This window comes from Nothobranchius furzeri, chromosome 3 (genome assembly GCF_043380555.1).
Source record: "Nothobranchius furzeri strain GRZ-AD chromosome 3, NfurGRZ-RIMD1, whole genome shotgun sequence".
Classification (NCBI taxonomy): domain Eukaryota; kingdom Metazoa; phylum Chordata; class Actinopteri; order Cyprinodontiformes; family Nothobranchiidae; genus Nothobranchius; species Nothobranchius furzeri.
In genome coordinates this window covers 4,805,806-4,821,192 of record NC_091743.1, presented here as the reverse complement: position 1 = coordinate 4,821,192, position 15,387 = coordinate 4,805,806, and the positions used below count along the sequence as shown (strand labels likewise).

The 15,387-nt window shown below is 44.1% G+C and overlaps 1 long non-coding RNA gene across 1 annotated transcript; it reads right to left on the bottom strand.

Moving 5' to 3' along the window:
- Positions 1–5,874: 5,874 nt before the first annotated feature.
- On the bottom strand, positions 5,875–8,309 carry LOC139068966 (uncharacterized). Its single transcript, XR_011520197.1, has 3 exons — positions 8,042–8,309; positions 7,645–7,719; positions 5,875–6,130 (listed from the first exon to the last, which is right to left on the bottom strand). It is a non-coding gene; the product is annotated as an uncharacterized lncRNA (long non-coding RNA).
- Between the last annotated feature and the right edge of the window lie 7,078 nt (positions 8,310–15,387).

The window sequence follows — 15,387 nt, the reverse complement described above, 5'->3', positions numbered from 1 at the left end:
CCTTTATAAGCTGGTTAAACCGATCATCTGAGTAATACTTGCTACAACAAGAGATCCTTGAAAGAAAATTATTTTCCGGATCCAAGTCACTTTCCATGTCCATAAAATTGTATTCAGTGTACTGAAAAATCTTAAAATCTGTATCCTGACTATCCAGATTAACATGATCAGAATTAGTAACTATTGAATCAGTTGATTGTGAGTCCACCGTAAGATTTATCTCAGTTTGTATGTCATCATACCTCCATTGGTTTAATACTTGTCCAACTCCTCCATACTCCTGATATGCAACACCTTCGCTTGTTCGGGAGTTCCCTTCAGTTTGATATATATTTTACAGTTTGAAGTCCATGTATGTTGAATTTTTCCTTCTTTTTTGAGGTATCTAGCCTTTCTTGCAATATCTGCGTTCTGTTTTGTGAGATGATCGTTCATGTAGACATTGGTTCCTTTCAGCTTTTTACCTTGTTTGATGAGAGCCATTTTGTGCTTCCTATTGGCAAATCTTATTATCACAGCTTGTTTTTCACTGTTACTCCTTCGAGACAGCAGGTGACATGCTTCAATGTTGCACGAGTCCACTTCAACAGCCTTCGTCTTGAGGAAGGTTACCACCTGTTGTTCCACAGAAGTATTTTCTTCCTCATCAGGCTGTTGACCATCATTGGTATTAGCTACTGCTCGGGCGTATGTTTGGGGTTTAATCCGTAAACCGCTGACAATGACATCATTTAGTCTGGTGTACTGCTCCAATTCCGCCACTTTTGTCTCTAACAACAACAGACGCTTGTCTTTTTCAGCATTCTGCAGGCGGGGAGTCTTTACTTCCTCCATAAAGTTCAAAATGGTAATCTGCTGCTTTCTGATAGTAGAAATTTCCTCTGTCATAAATTCCAGGGATTTTTTAATGTCATCTCCTTCTTCAGCTGTGATTCCTTTCTTTGGCCCCCAGGTTGGACCAAGCTGGCACCTGGTATAGCCCAAAAAACCTCTTGCCCTGGCTGGTAGCTGGACTGTGACCTGGAGCTACTGGCTCACCCAGTGGCTGGTAGCTGGACTGTGGCCTGGAGCTTCTGGCTCACCCAGTGGCTGGTAGGTGGACTGTGGCCTGGAGCTTCTGGCTCACCCAGTGGCTGGTAGGTGGATTGTGGCCTGGAGCTTCTGGCTCACCCAGTGGCTGGTAGGTGGACTGTGGCCTGGAGTTTCTGGCTCACCAAGTGGCTGGTAGGTGGACTGTGGCCTGGAGCTTCTGGCTCACCCAGTGGCTGGTAGGTGGACTGTGGCCTGGAGCTTCTGGCTCACCCAGTGGCTGGTAGGTGGACTGTGGCCTGGAGCTTCTGGCTCACCCAGTGGCTGGTAGGTGGATTGTGGCCTGGAGCTTCTGGCTCACCAAGTGGCTGGTAGGTGGATTGTGGCCTGGAGCTTCTGGCTCACCCAGTGGCTGGTAGGTGGATTGTGGCCTGGAGCTTCTGGCTCACCCAGTGGCTGGTAGCTGGACTGTGGCCTGGAGTTTCTGGCTCACCCAGTGGCTGGTAGGTGGACTGTGGCCTGGAGCTTCTGGCTCACCCAGTGGCTGGTAGGTGGACTGTGGCCTGGAGCTTCTGGCTCTCCCAGTGGCTGGTAGGTGGATTGTGGCCTGGAGCTTCTGGCTCACCCAGTGGCTGGTAGGTGGACTGTGGCCTGGAGCTTCTGGCTCACCCAGTGGCTGGTAGGTGGATTGTGGCCTGGAGCTTCTGGCTCACCAAGTGGCTGGTAGCTGGACTGTGGCCTGGAGCTTCTGGCTCACCAAGTGGCTGGTAGGTGGATTGTGGCCTGGAGCTTCTGGCTCACCAAGTGGCTGGTAGATGGATTGTGGAAAGGAGCTTCTGGCTCACCAAGTGGCTGGTAGCTGGACTGTGGCCTGGAGCTTCTGGCTCACCCAGTGGCTGGTAGGTGCATAGGCGTCATTTTAACCGGGGACGCCGGGGACATGTCCCCGGCAAAATTTGTGATTGGCAGCTGTGTCCCCCCCACTTTCAAAAACGCCTGCTGATGAGGATTTTTGTTTTACCAGCTCAGATCTTATACCAGGGGTCGGCAACCTGTTCCCATCAAAGAGCCATTATTACCCATTTCCCACGGTAATTTTGGACGGACCTTAATAAGCAGTGACTTAAGTGAAGCAGGAGGTCGCGCTAGAAAATTTAGTTTAAAAAGACGTAATAAATGTGTTCCCCCATCCTTTTTATTTATAAAATATGAAGTAAAAACTCACAATTTAATTTTCATTCATTTGTCATTAATATGTAGTCTACACCCGTGCGTTAAGTGGACCATCTTCCAGTAAAAGCAAAGGATCCAGCCCACCTCTCCAAATGCGTAAAATGTGCATCAGCCGCTAGCTAGGCGTGCCGCGCGCACCATCAGCTACGTCAGCCCAGACAAGAGCAGAGCAAATAGAGAAAGAATAGAGGATAATTGTGTCTGGATGTGGATGGAGATTACATTTTACAGCCTGATCATCATTTAAATACGTAAACCATCACCTGTCTTCTAGTCCACGCTATCAGCATTATTTTATTTGGTGTGTGTGTGTGTGTGCGTGCGTGCGTGCGTGTGCTTTCCACTTCAAACACTGGTCTAACCAACCAGACCAGCGTGTCCAGTAACACATTAATGTTACAATTAAACAGTTTCACTTCATGTAGGCTAGGAACGTTTCACCTGCCGTGGCCCGACCGCTTCTGCTCCACATAAACTTTGTGCGTAATCAAATGTCTCTACGCGTCATGCGTCTCCATACGGGAACAAGCGCTGTTCAGCCAAAGTTTCATAATTTCATAAAAAGAACATTTTTCCAAGTGACATCACTCAGAGAGACCGGGTTTCCAGACTGTTTCAGTGGGAGGAAATCTTATCGCATGCGCCGGTTCAGCGCTGCGCTGCGAACCCCAGATCTTCAGCTCACTGTCCACCGTGGGCGCTCCGAGCCACGCTGAACACAGTGTCCAGTATAAAGCTCTGATGGGAATATTTTACCTCCACGATGTGCGTTAACGATTAAAATGTCAGCTCATCCATGCGCATCAGTGTGCGTCGGGGTAATTCTTTCAAACCAAGCAACATCCTTGAGTTTATCCATCAAAATAAACAGTCAAATGAAAGGAGTGCCCGGGCGCGATTCGATCCCCAGACTCCCGGGTGAGAGTCATACGCTCTAACCAGTCAGCCAAAGGGACAAACCCTTGGCCAAGTAGCCAGGGCGCATAATCTATCGGGACACTGTGACAGGACACTCACACTGCCAAACCTGATTATGAAACTTTGGCTGAATAGTGCTTGTTCCTGTCTCCAATGTGGCGACACATCCAGGAACCTGTCTGAGGAGAATCCCAGAATCTCACATCCTTCAGCTCAGGAAGCGCCTATGATTACGCACAAGCGTGACGCGTCAACCCGGTCTCACAGTAAGACCGGGTTGGACCTGTTCAGGTTTACGCAGACAATCTTTACATTTAGAATTGGCATACAGATGTAAAATTAATGCAGTAAAATATAAAGCACTTTATTTAAATATCCATTCATTATTTTACAAGCACAGGGAGAGCCGCATGCGGTTCCAGAGCCGCCGACCCCTGTGCTAGCCTACTTTATTGTCCCCAGCAATTTTTAAACCCCACTCAAGTGTATGGTTATTGTCCCCAGCAATTCTGAAAACAAACTGACGCCCTTGGGTAGCTGGGCTGTGGCCTGGAGCTTCTGGCTCACCCAGTGGCTGGTAGGTGGATTGTGGAAAGTTTCCAGGGAGTGTATGACAAATTATTTTTTCATTGATCCTATCGTCTAATCTCACAGCTGAAACAAGCATCCTTAATAATCTGTGCACAGGAAGCTTACCGATGCTGTAGTAAAACAAAAGGTATAATAATGTATTAATAAAACCTTGTTGCAGCACTAAAGCAGAAAAATGAGATTTTGCAATAAATATGCAAAATATTTACATATAAATTTTTTGGAGCCCTTTTATTGGCAGAATCTGATATTAATTTAGTTCTTACAAAAAATGGGTCCCAGCGTGGTTTGTGTGGCGTTGCCATAGTGTGACGCCATAGGCACAGATCCCCTGTCCTCTTTTTTGGAAATGGAAATATGATCACCCTACATTAAACAAACTGTCCACCCGGGCTTTTGCGCTGCACAGAGACGCTTCGCTGCCTACGACTGAACGTCAGTTGAGAGCAGTAGAGAGTCAGTCTCATGCAGACTGACCAAACAAGAGAGGGCCTCAAGTTAAGACCCTCTCCTCATTGGTCAGTACATACGAGGTGGGTTAAAGGTTACCCTGAGCAGGTTACATGATGTCAGGAGTTCAAATATTGAGTATATTTACTGCATATTACAGTAAAATATTCTGTATGTGACCACATTATGGTGATCCTTGGGTCGTGACGATGGGGGCCCTTGAATATTGTTGCCCAGGGAACAACAAAGTGTTAATCTGGCCCTGGTTGATGTAATAATTGTCCCAACCACAGCCACACACACACACACACACACACACACACACACACACCCTCCCCCCAACCCGGTCTCACAGCAATCAGGAGCAAGCTGCACGTGTGTTTAGCCGTTTTTAGCAGCTCAGGAGCCTGCAGGTGCGGTGTGTGTGTCACTCACTCTGGTTACTCTAACAAGGAGCCGGCTCTGAGAGCCGTTTCTTTAGCGACTGACAGACACATCACTGCATCATTCCCTTTCCTAAAGTCCTGAAGAACGGTCCGTAGCGCAGGCAGAGTGTTGAGCTAACCTGCAGGAAATGTTGGCGACAGTTATCCAGAAAGTAGCTAAGAGTTACCAGAGATGTTTCTGAGGTGTTCGCTAGGTACTTTTAAGATTTAAAAAGTCAAGCAGGGGGTCTGAAAAGCTGTTGGCAATAGCGTCAAAGTCGCTAAGTTGGCAACACTGTGGGAGGAGCGCTTCATTTGCAACTCAGGGCAGCGCAAGTGGGAGGAGCAAATAATCGGCTTGTTTTGTTTGTATAATCGTTCAAAACTCAGATCGTAATTGTGATTAAAATTCGATTAATTGAGCAGCCCTAGTCCCCGTAAATAAATGTCTAACTTGTGGTTTTTTCTTATTAAATTCCTAGAGCCTAATAGCATACACTTGGTTTTCAATATATTCAATTTTAGCTTATTTCCCTCTACCCACTCAGAGATGGACTTTAACTCCTGTTGAAGCATAACATTGACCTGATCTAAACTTGAAGCTGAAACAGATATGGTCGTATCATCCACATATACAGTCATGTGCGCTTCACTGCATGCAAAAGATATATCATTTACAAATATACTGTATAATAAAGGACCCAAGCAACTCCCTTGGGGAATCCCACACAAGAGTGCCAGTGTTTGACAGACTACCATTAAATATAACACATTGTTTTCTATTACACAAGTGTCTGCTCATAAAATGAATAGCAGTCTTGTAAAAGCCATATGCTGATAATTTCAAAAGTAAAATGTTATGACCCATGTTACATTCCCCCCCCCCCCCCCCCCCCCCCCAGTCTAGGGTGTGGGGGAAGCAACGTGACAGTCACAATAATGGAGGAGGCCGTTCTGCTAAAGAGCAAAAAGTTTATTTGCTGAAGATAAAAAAAGAAATGTGGGGGAAAAGAAGGGACCTGTGTGTTGACCAAATAAATGAAATAAATAAAACAAAACACACCCTAACTGAACTCTTAAACTTAAGAAAAAAAAGAGAAAGAAAAACCTAACTTACTTATCTACAAAAATGGCGTTCTAAAACCAGTACAAGGGAGGTACTACCCACGCTTCCCTAGTGTTTTTAGACATCCAGATACTACGTGTGCAGATGTACAGGGTACCCCATCTTACCTGGTCCACAACCTTCCCACCACATACCTGGCAACCAGCTTTAAAAGGACTTCAGCTTCAACTTCACAACTAAAGAGCAGGGACAAAAAAGCTCTGGGCTCAAAGGCAGGATCAAAACAAAATGGGCGCCATGTCCACCAGGTGTAGGCTATTTAAAGGCAGGCTCCACAGCTGATTGGGCAACCAGGTACACAGCAGCCAATCACCGACAAAAAGGGAAGGTTCACCTCAGTGTATCGGGCAACTTGAACCTGGAAAAGAAAACAGCTATAGAAACTGCCAGCAAAAGCGCTTTGCACGTAACACCTCCACCCTTTAAAGTTCAAACACCGTTTGAATCAATTACTTTAGTTAAGTTGCACGAGAAAAAGCGTCATCCAACACATTTTCTGAACCCCTTTTGTGATGGATCTCCAGGTTGTATTCTTGAATGATCAAAGCCCAACGCATAAGGCGTTGGGCTCATTTAGGCCAACTCAGTCAACGCAAGTTCTGTCTGATTGTATCCTTGAGGTCAAGCAATGGCTAGCTGACAACTTCCTCCATCTCAATGACTCCAAAACTGACTTAATCGTTTTCAGGCCTAACAGTACCACGGCAACTCAACAACCTGACCTCAACTATCTCTCACCTAATGTATCCTCTGTAATCTCCAACCTTGGAGTAAAAATGGACCAGGCTCTGAAGATGGATGCCCAGGTCAATAACACAGTTAAATCATGTTTTTACCAACTAAGACGCATCTCAAAACTAAAGCACATCCTGAGTGTCCGTCTTCTTAAATTGGTGGTCCACACTTTTATCACCTCAAGGCTGGATTACTCCAACTCCTGCTTATATGGCATCAGTAAAGCAGCTCTTTCTAGACTTCAGCTGGTCCAGAATTCAGCAGCTAGGTTGCTGACTGGAGCTGACAGAAGACAACACATTTCTCCAATTCTGAAATCTCTCCACTGGTTGCCCGTGCAGTTCAGGATAAACTTCAAAATTATGCTTCTCACTTACAAATCCTTGAACCATCAAGCTCCTCCATATCTGTGTGAACTTGTCCATTACTACAACCCGCCGCGTGCTCTCAGGTCTGAAGATAAGCTCCTCCTAGCTGTTCCCAATGCTCGTTTAAAAAGCCGTGGAGAGAGGGCTTTCTCTGTCTGTGCACCGAAGCTGTGGAACGCATTACCACTGCTAGTGAGGCTAGCACCAACAGCTAGCATTTTTAAATCACGCCTGAAAACTCACTACTTCAACCTAGCTTATACAACATAATTATGAACCTCACTGACATCTGCACTGTTTATAAACTGACTCCACAATTATCGACTTCCATATTATTGAGGTTCTTTGTAAAATGTTTTTTTTTCTATTTTTACTTCACCCTGTGTCTTAATGATTTTTAGCTGTTATTTTTGGGAATTTTGTTGTATTTCCTTTTTATCTTTTATCTGTGTTCGACATGTTTGTATAATGCCGGTTTAATTAACCAACATTTTTAGTGTACAGCGCCTTGTTTGGTTGTAATGCCTTGTGAATGCGCTTTATAAATAAAATTGGATTGGATTGGATTGGAAGGCGGTGGTTCTAGTTAAACATCCTGGAGAGAAACACTAGAGGATTATGATCAGTGAAAACTTTAACAGGTTCAGAACTCGAACCAACACAGACCTCAAAGTGAGGTCAGTCAGGCCAGTAACAGTGCAAGGGTTTCCTTTTCTATAGTAGAATACTTAACTTGGTGAGTATTGAACTTTCTAGAAAAATAACTCACAGGATGGTCAATTCCCTGCACATCCTCTTGCAGAAGTACAGCTCCGGCACCTACTGCGCTGGCATCAACCTAGATCTTAAAGGGTAAAGAGAAATTTGGAGCAGACAACACCGGAGTACAACAGAGCATGGCTTTGAGATGCTCGAAAGACTGCTGACACTCATCAGACCAAGCAAAATGTTGTAACGGACTGGTTAAGGCTGTTAACGGAGATGCTACAGATGAGTTTTTACAAAACCTGCGATAGTAACCTATCATACAAAAAATCGGCGGAGTTCTTTTCTGCATTTTGGAACAGGGAAAGCATTAATCACTTGGATCTTAGCATCTTCAGGACAGACACATCCTCCTCCCACCCTCTGACCAAGGTAAAGGATAGTTCATTTACCAAACTCACATTTGGCAAGGTTGAGAGTCAAGTTGGCGTGCGATAAACGTTGAAATACCTCCCTCAAGGTTGCAACGTGTCTCGTCCAGTCGTCGGAATACACCACGATGTCATCTAGATACGCTCAACAGTTTTGCACCTCTCTCAGTAGTAGGTTCACAAGCCTCTGGAAGGTAGATGGAGCATTACATAATCCAAAAGGCATCACTGTGTATTGAAGAAAGTGATCAGGTGTTACAAAAGCAGAAACATCAGAACAGTGGCGGTTCTACATCGAATTACTCCCCGGGCGAGGCCCCCTTTGAGCGCCCCCCCCCCCCCCCCAACCGCCCCACCACCACCACCACACCACCCCACCTGCATGAACACACGCATGTTTTCTACAAACAGGCATGTTTATTAGAACGACTATTGAACATTCATTTTTCTAAGTTGCACATATTTACATTAATTACTATGAAGTTGTCAGAATGTAAAGCACTATACATTATATACTGTATCAAAATATATAGAATCAAATATACAAAAACAAACAATAACTAAATATTAAGAATATATGAACATAATAGATAATAAATATTCTAAATAGCAAAAATATTTCACATATAACAAACTAAAGATAATCACTACAGCATTGCACTTAGAACAGAAAACACAAACTAAAATTAAAACCTAACCTTGATGCAACGTCATCAATAATGTCATCACATGAAATCTGCTCCCCTACTGAGTGATTGATACTAATCAGAGCCAGGTTAGTGAGCCGCCCCTGAAACATAGGTGACCTCAGGTATGACTTGATCAAGTTTTGAAAAGCTCCTCTCAGCTTGAGCCACAGTGACTGGCAGAGCAGTCCAAAAGTTGGGTAGATCTCCAATAGATCTCATGATCCATAATATTTTAGAATTGCCCCTGAAATTGTAATTTAAACTGACATAAAAACTGTAGACTACCAAAAATGCCAACTTTTACAGAACAAATCATGTAAAAAATAATCAGTGCAGCCATCTGCAATAAATAAACAGGATAGTTAGTGGTGACTGGGGAGTTTTCTTCTGCTTGTAGAGTTGTTTTATTTATTATTATGTGAACATGATCAACATGTGTTTGTTGTTGTTCAGGCAGGCCACAGGCTGCAGTGAGCATTTAACAAATCCTAGTTTGAATCAGTAAAAAACGATTCAAGGACTTTTTTCGAACCATTTGAATATTCGTTTCAATATTTCAGCCCTATTAGCTCTGTTAGCAATTAGTTGACCGCATTTAACCGTTAAAATCCCAGTTAACTGGTTCAAAAAATTGAAAACATGCATCATGAGAGCTACATACCTTTATCTTTCTCCTCTTTTTTCTTTTTTTCCCCCTGAATGGGGCACCTGGTGGTTTTAGCCTTTTTATGTTCATCTCTTCTGTTTGGCTCCTGACTCAGTAAGTTTCCTTTAGTCAGGACTAAACTATTTGACCATGATGTGGGGATGACCACAAAATCGTTTTGTTTTTCCTTTTTTTATTCGGCCATTTCACACAATTCAGAGAAACCTGAAAGAATGATAGGCCTGTCTTTATGATATTATGAATGAAATATGGAAGAACGTTAAGATGTGATTGACTTTAGCCACGTTAATACAGTTGATTCAGCCCCTGCACGCTCATTTCATTTGGGAAAGACGCAGAGGTGAATTCCCCCGCCGCACCCCTCCCCTTCCTGTTCTTCATAGACACACGGTGCACGTGAACGTTCTCAGTCAGCAGGAGCGTCTGCAGCTGCAGGGGGCGCCAACTTGCTGTTTCCAATCCAGACACTGTCAGATAATAGAAAACCTCGGTGCGGCGCAGATTTCCTTTTTTTTTTTTTACTCAGCGCTTGTGCGCCCCTTTTGTGTCATGAAAAAATGCCGCCCCGGGCAACTGCCCTGTCTGCCCGTGCCTAAAACCGCTACTGCATCAGAAGCTCTTTCAGTTAATGGGATCTGCCAGTAACCTTTCAACATATCCAGTTTACTAACGTAGGTAGCAGGACCGATTTCATCGATGCAGTCATCAATGCGAGGCAGAGGATGTGCATCAGGCACAGTGACAGCATTCACTTTTCGAAAATCCGTACAGAATCTTGGACTTCGATCGGGTTTCATATCCAACAGGCAAGGAGAACTCCATGGACTATTACTTGAAACTGCTAATCCATTTTCAATGAGATACTCTACCCCTTTCTTCATCAGCTCTTTTTTTTACAGGGTTAACCCGGTAAGCACTCTGCTTGATGGGTTTTGGATCCACCAGAACAATGTCATGAAAGACAAGGTCAGTTTGTGAAGGAACATCAGCAAAAAGTGTAGGGAACTCATAAATGAGTTTTTCCACGTCCCTCCGCTGGTCATCTGAAAGGTGAGAAAGATACTCAGAAAGATTAGCCAACACCTCTGTATTAGCAAGTCTGGCCCCATGTTTCATAAGGGTCGGTTCCACCAAACCATCACTTTCGTCAACTCTGAGGGATTCCACTGTTACCACTGGTGCCACCGCAGAGACGGATTCCTCCCCCTTCGCCGTGGACCCCACCGGGTCAGGTTCTCTGGAACAGTACGGTTTTATCATGTTCACATGACATAACCTTACTCGCCGCTTGCGATCAGGAGTTTTGACAGTGTAGTTGGTGTCACTGAGTTTTTCTCTGATGACATATGGACCTGCAAATTTGGTGGAGAGTGCAGAACCAAGAACAGTTAATAAGACAAGGACTTTATCACCTGGGTTAAACAAATGTACGACTGCATTTTTGTCATAACGTTGCTTCATTCTCTTTTGAGATGAAGCCAGAGCACTTTCGGCTAAAGCACGAACCTTCTGGAGTTTATCTTTTAGTTTAACTACATATTCTGGGATGGTCTTAGTAGTCCTCTCTGGCAAAGTCAACTGGTCTTTCAGAACCTTCAAAGGACCCCTTACGTCATGTCCAAATACCAACTGCGCTGGGCTGAAACCCAGTGACTCTTGAACTGCTTCACGAACAGCAAATAACAGAAGTGGGACACTATCATCCCAATCCTTCTGAGAACTCTGGCAGTGTTTGCACAACATTGATTTAAGAGTTTGATGGAAACGTTCCAAAGCTCCCTGGCTCTCAGGATGGTAAGAACTTGACGTAACATGAGTGACACCCAAGATTTTAACCACTTCTGCAAAAGTTTTTGACTTAAAGTTGGTACCTTGATCAGTTTGGATTACTTTTGGTAGGCCAAACACTGAGAAGAACTTTACCAACGCCTTGGAGATAACTGGTGCCGTTATTCTCCGCAATGGCACAGCTTCAGGAAACCTAGTAGAAGCACACAACAGTCAGCAAAAATTGGTTTCCAGACTTTGTTTTCGGCAAAGGTCCCGCGCAGTCAACAATCACCCTTTCAAATGGTTCCCCCACTGCCGGGATGGGAACAAGAGGAGCTGAAGGAATCACTTGATTCGGTTTCCCTGCAATCTGGCATACATGACAGGTTCGACAGTACTTAACAACATCAGACTTAAGTCCTGGCCAAAAGAAATGTTTTAAGACTTTGTATTAAGTTTTTGTTACCCCCATATGTCCTGACCAAACATTATCATGAGCTAAAAGTAGCACTTCCGAACGGAAACATTTGGGGACAACCACCTGATAAACTGTGTCCCAGTCTTCAGACGCTCCCCTAGTTCATCGACGCATCAACATGCCATCAGCAACAAAATAGGATGCTTTCTTCCCAATGGCTTCATTTGAAGAAACAGAAGCATGACATTTTTTTTTAGAGTCTCATCGTTCGTCTTTGCTTCAATTAAGTCTGCCCGAGAAATTGGTAACTTCAGTCCCTCAAAACTTGGCAAGTTTAGACATCGCTTTGCGACCTTAAGCTGAACCTCATCGTCCACTTGGTCAGGAGGGTGCTGTGTAACAATAAAAGAGTCAGAGAGATCAAGACCATACTTTTTTGTCTCAGCTCTTGTGACCACACATGCCGGAAAAATCTCAGCACCAATCTGTGAACTCTCTGATCCAGCACTCGTCACAGGATTTTCCAACACATCTGGAACAGCCACAACCATCCCACCGGCCAAGTCATTGCCTAAGATAAAATCTACCCCTTTTACTGGCAAGGCAGGAAGAACTGCAACCTTACAATATCCATTAATGAATGATGAACGGACATAAAACTTATGCAAGGGAGCAGAAACAAACGTCATCCCAATACCCTGCACAATTGCAGATGACTGGCATGAGGACAAGGAAGACAAAGGTAGGACACCGTCACGAAGTATGGACTGAGAACCACCTGTGTCTCGCAAGATGGTTGCCAAGCGCTGATCTTTCGGATCAGCCGTCACCGACACAAAACCTTGTGAAATGAAGGGTTTAAAACAGGAGTCAGGTTCACGCTGGTCAGCTGGAGGTTTTCCCGGGCCTGGAGCTGGCAAACATTTAAACAATCCCATTCCCTTAGGCTTGTCAGTGTTCATCAGAGACTGTTTGCGCTTTAAAGTAAGACAATCTGCAACGATATGACCCTTCTTATGGCAGTAAAAGCACTCACGAATGCCACGAGATGGTGATTGGGGATCCCTCTGCTTTTTTAGAGAATCATGATCAAGGTCAGGCCCCACAAAGCGAGGTACCACAGTTCTGGTTGGTTGAAAAGAGGAAAACGTGTTCTTATGAGTTAGAATAAACTCATCGGCCAAGACTGCCGCCTTGGACAGAGAGGAAACTTTTTGTTCATTCAGAAAGATTACCATCTTCTCCGGAAGGTCAGACTTGACATCTTCCAACAAAATCAGCTGGCGGAGACGGTCAAAGTTACCCTTGACATCATTAGCAGAACACCATTTATCAAAAAGATACCCCTTCTCCCTCGCAAATTCAACAAAAGTTTGGCTGTCAGACCTCCTGTGATTTCTAAACTTTTGCCGATAAGCTTCAGGCACCAGCTCATATGCACGCAGAATTGCATCCTTAAGCACCCTATACTTCAAGCTATCGTCGACAGAAAGGGAGGAAACCACTTCTTGCGCTTTACCAACTAATTTGCACTGAAGCAAAATAGACCACATCTCTTTGGGCCACGCAAGAGCGGTAGCTATGCGTTCAAAAGCACCAAAATAAGCATCCACCTCCGTTTCACGAAATGTTGGTACCAAACTTATATTTTTACTGACATCAAACCCTGACTTATGACTTCCAGCATCAACAGCCATAGCCGGAGCAGAAACAGAAGGAGGTACATTGCTCGAAGAAAGTTGAGCAGCCTTTATGTCTAATTCTTTCAACCTTATTTCTTTCTCTGCCTCTATTTCCATTTTACAAACCTGCAACCGAAGCTCATATTCCGCCTTTCGTACCTGCTCCTTTTCTTGAGCCTCCAGTTGTAGAAGAGCCAGACGAACCTTAAGCCCAGCATTCATGCTTGACCCTTGGCGATCAGGAGACAATGGACCAAAATGCGGAAGGGCTGGTGGAGGAGCCACATCTTCCTTTTCCGGCCTCTGTGGGGTATGGGGGGCCCCACACTCTGCCACACCTACTGGAGAAACACACGGACCCGTCAAAACATCCACGGCAGAAACTCCCGCATCAGAAACAGCCGTCAAAAAGCCCCAGTTCCACCAGACAAGCCACTAAGACATCCTTAATGTCCCTTTTGACATCCGACCTAAACACACAGACATCAAAATGTGCAGCAATACACAATAAGTCATCGTTGCGACAAGACTCAAGCTTCTCCAGACTAGGACTATCAAGAAACTCCTGCAAATCAAACCTCATCATGGCCCGTAGCAAACTCCACCAAATCCAACTGCTACTGTCAAATAGCGCCGGGAAAGGACGAGCCCCCACTTGTTACATTCCCCTCAGTCTAGGATGTGGGGGAAGCAACATGACAGTCACAATAATGGAGGAGGCCGTTCTGCTAAAGAGCAAAAAGTTTATTTGCTGAAGATAAAAAAAAGAAATGTGGGGGAAAAGAAGGGACCTCTGGGTTGACCAAATAAATGAAATAAATAAAACAAAACACACCCTAACTGAACTCTTAACCTTGAGGGAAAAAAAGAGAAAGAAAAACCTAACTTACTCATCTACAAAAATGGCATTCTAAAACCAGTACAGGGGGGGGGGGGGGGGGTACTACCAGAGGTGGAAAGAGTACTAAAATGTTGTACTTAAGTACAAGTATAATTACTTTCATGAAATTTTACTCAATTACAAGTAAAATTACCTGCCTCAAAATGTACTCAAGTAAAAGTAAAAAGTAGCTTATTTCAAATGTAGTCAGAGTAAAAGTTACTTAGTTATTTTTTGACTGTGCAAGGACGGGCTCTTCTGAATAGTTAAAAAAAGACAATTGGGTATAAATGTCAAAGTGGCCGTTTTTTTAATTAAATGAACAAATATGCATATTGAAGTACAAAGGCAGTTACACTGCAAACTAGTAACATAAATTAGGTTATAGTCACAAGCCCATGACTTTTCCCTGAATGCTTATTTAGAGCAGCTGATTCTTAAAGTTAGCAGAGTTCATCTTTGGTAGTGGGTTCACTCACTCATTTAAAGATATCGGCCAGAGGCAAAATTTGTTTGAACAGCATGTGTAAATGTGTATTAAAATCTCAGATGAAAAAGGTTTTTGGATTTTGACGGCTGGAATTGTAAGAAAATCTGATGTTTGTGACCGGCGCAGGAAAAACAGAAACTAACTTCAGGTCTAAGCCCTGGGCAGCTGGTGACATTTCACAAGGAGCTCTGCTGAAACAGCTGTAGTAAACAACGCCTGGCTCCGCTGTTTCTGCGTTAGCGTTATAGCAGAGAACAATGTGTCATCAATCAGATGTAGCTTCTGAAGCCTCTACTAGTCCATAAGATTTGTTTATTCTCTGGGATACGGCGACGAGAACGGATGTTAGATTACTGGAGAAGTTCAACCGAACTCCGACCCCGCCAGCTGGATATCACTACCAGAGGTGCAGACATGTTTTAGACCGTTTGACTCAGAAGACCTGCGACCTGATTTGGACATAGAGGATTCTGTTCATCTTCAGAACCAAAATCGGAACAGTTTGTTTACTTTTCTTAAATATTTCATTTCTGTTCTCCACTGGGAGCTCTAAGCTGACAAGTTTTCAGCTGGTTTTAGCTCCATCATGTGTCCCAATATAGTTCAGTAATCTACAGTTTTACTGCTGTGTGTATTTATTGACATAACTCTGGAAAATATTTAACCAACAATTTACCAGAATAAATCTTCCTGATGCTGGAATAACTCCTTAGCTCAACTCGTTGTCTGCACTAATCCAGGATGGCATGGAGGTTCTAATGTTGAAATATAGAGATCATC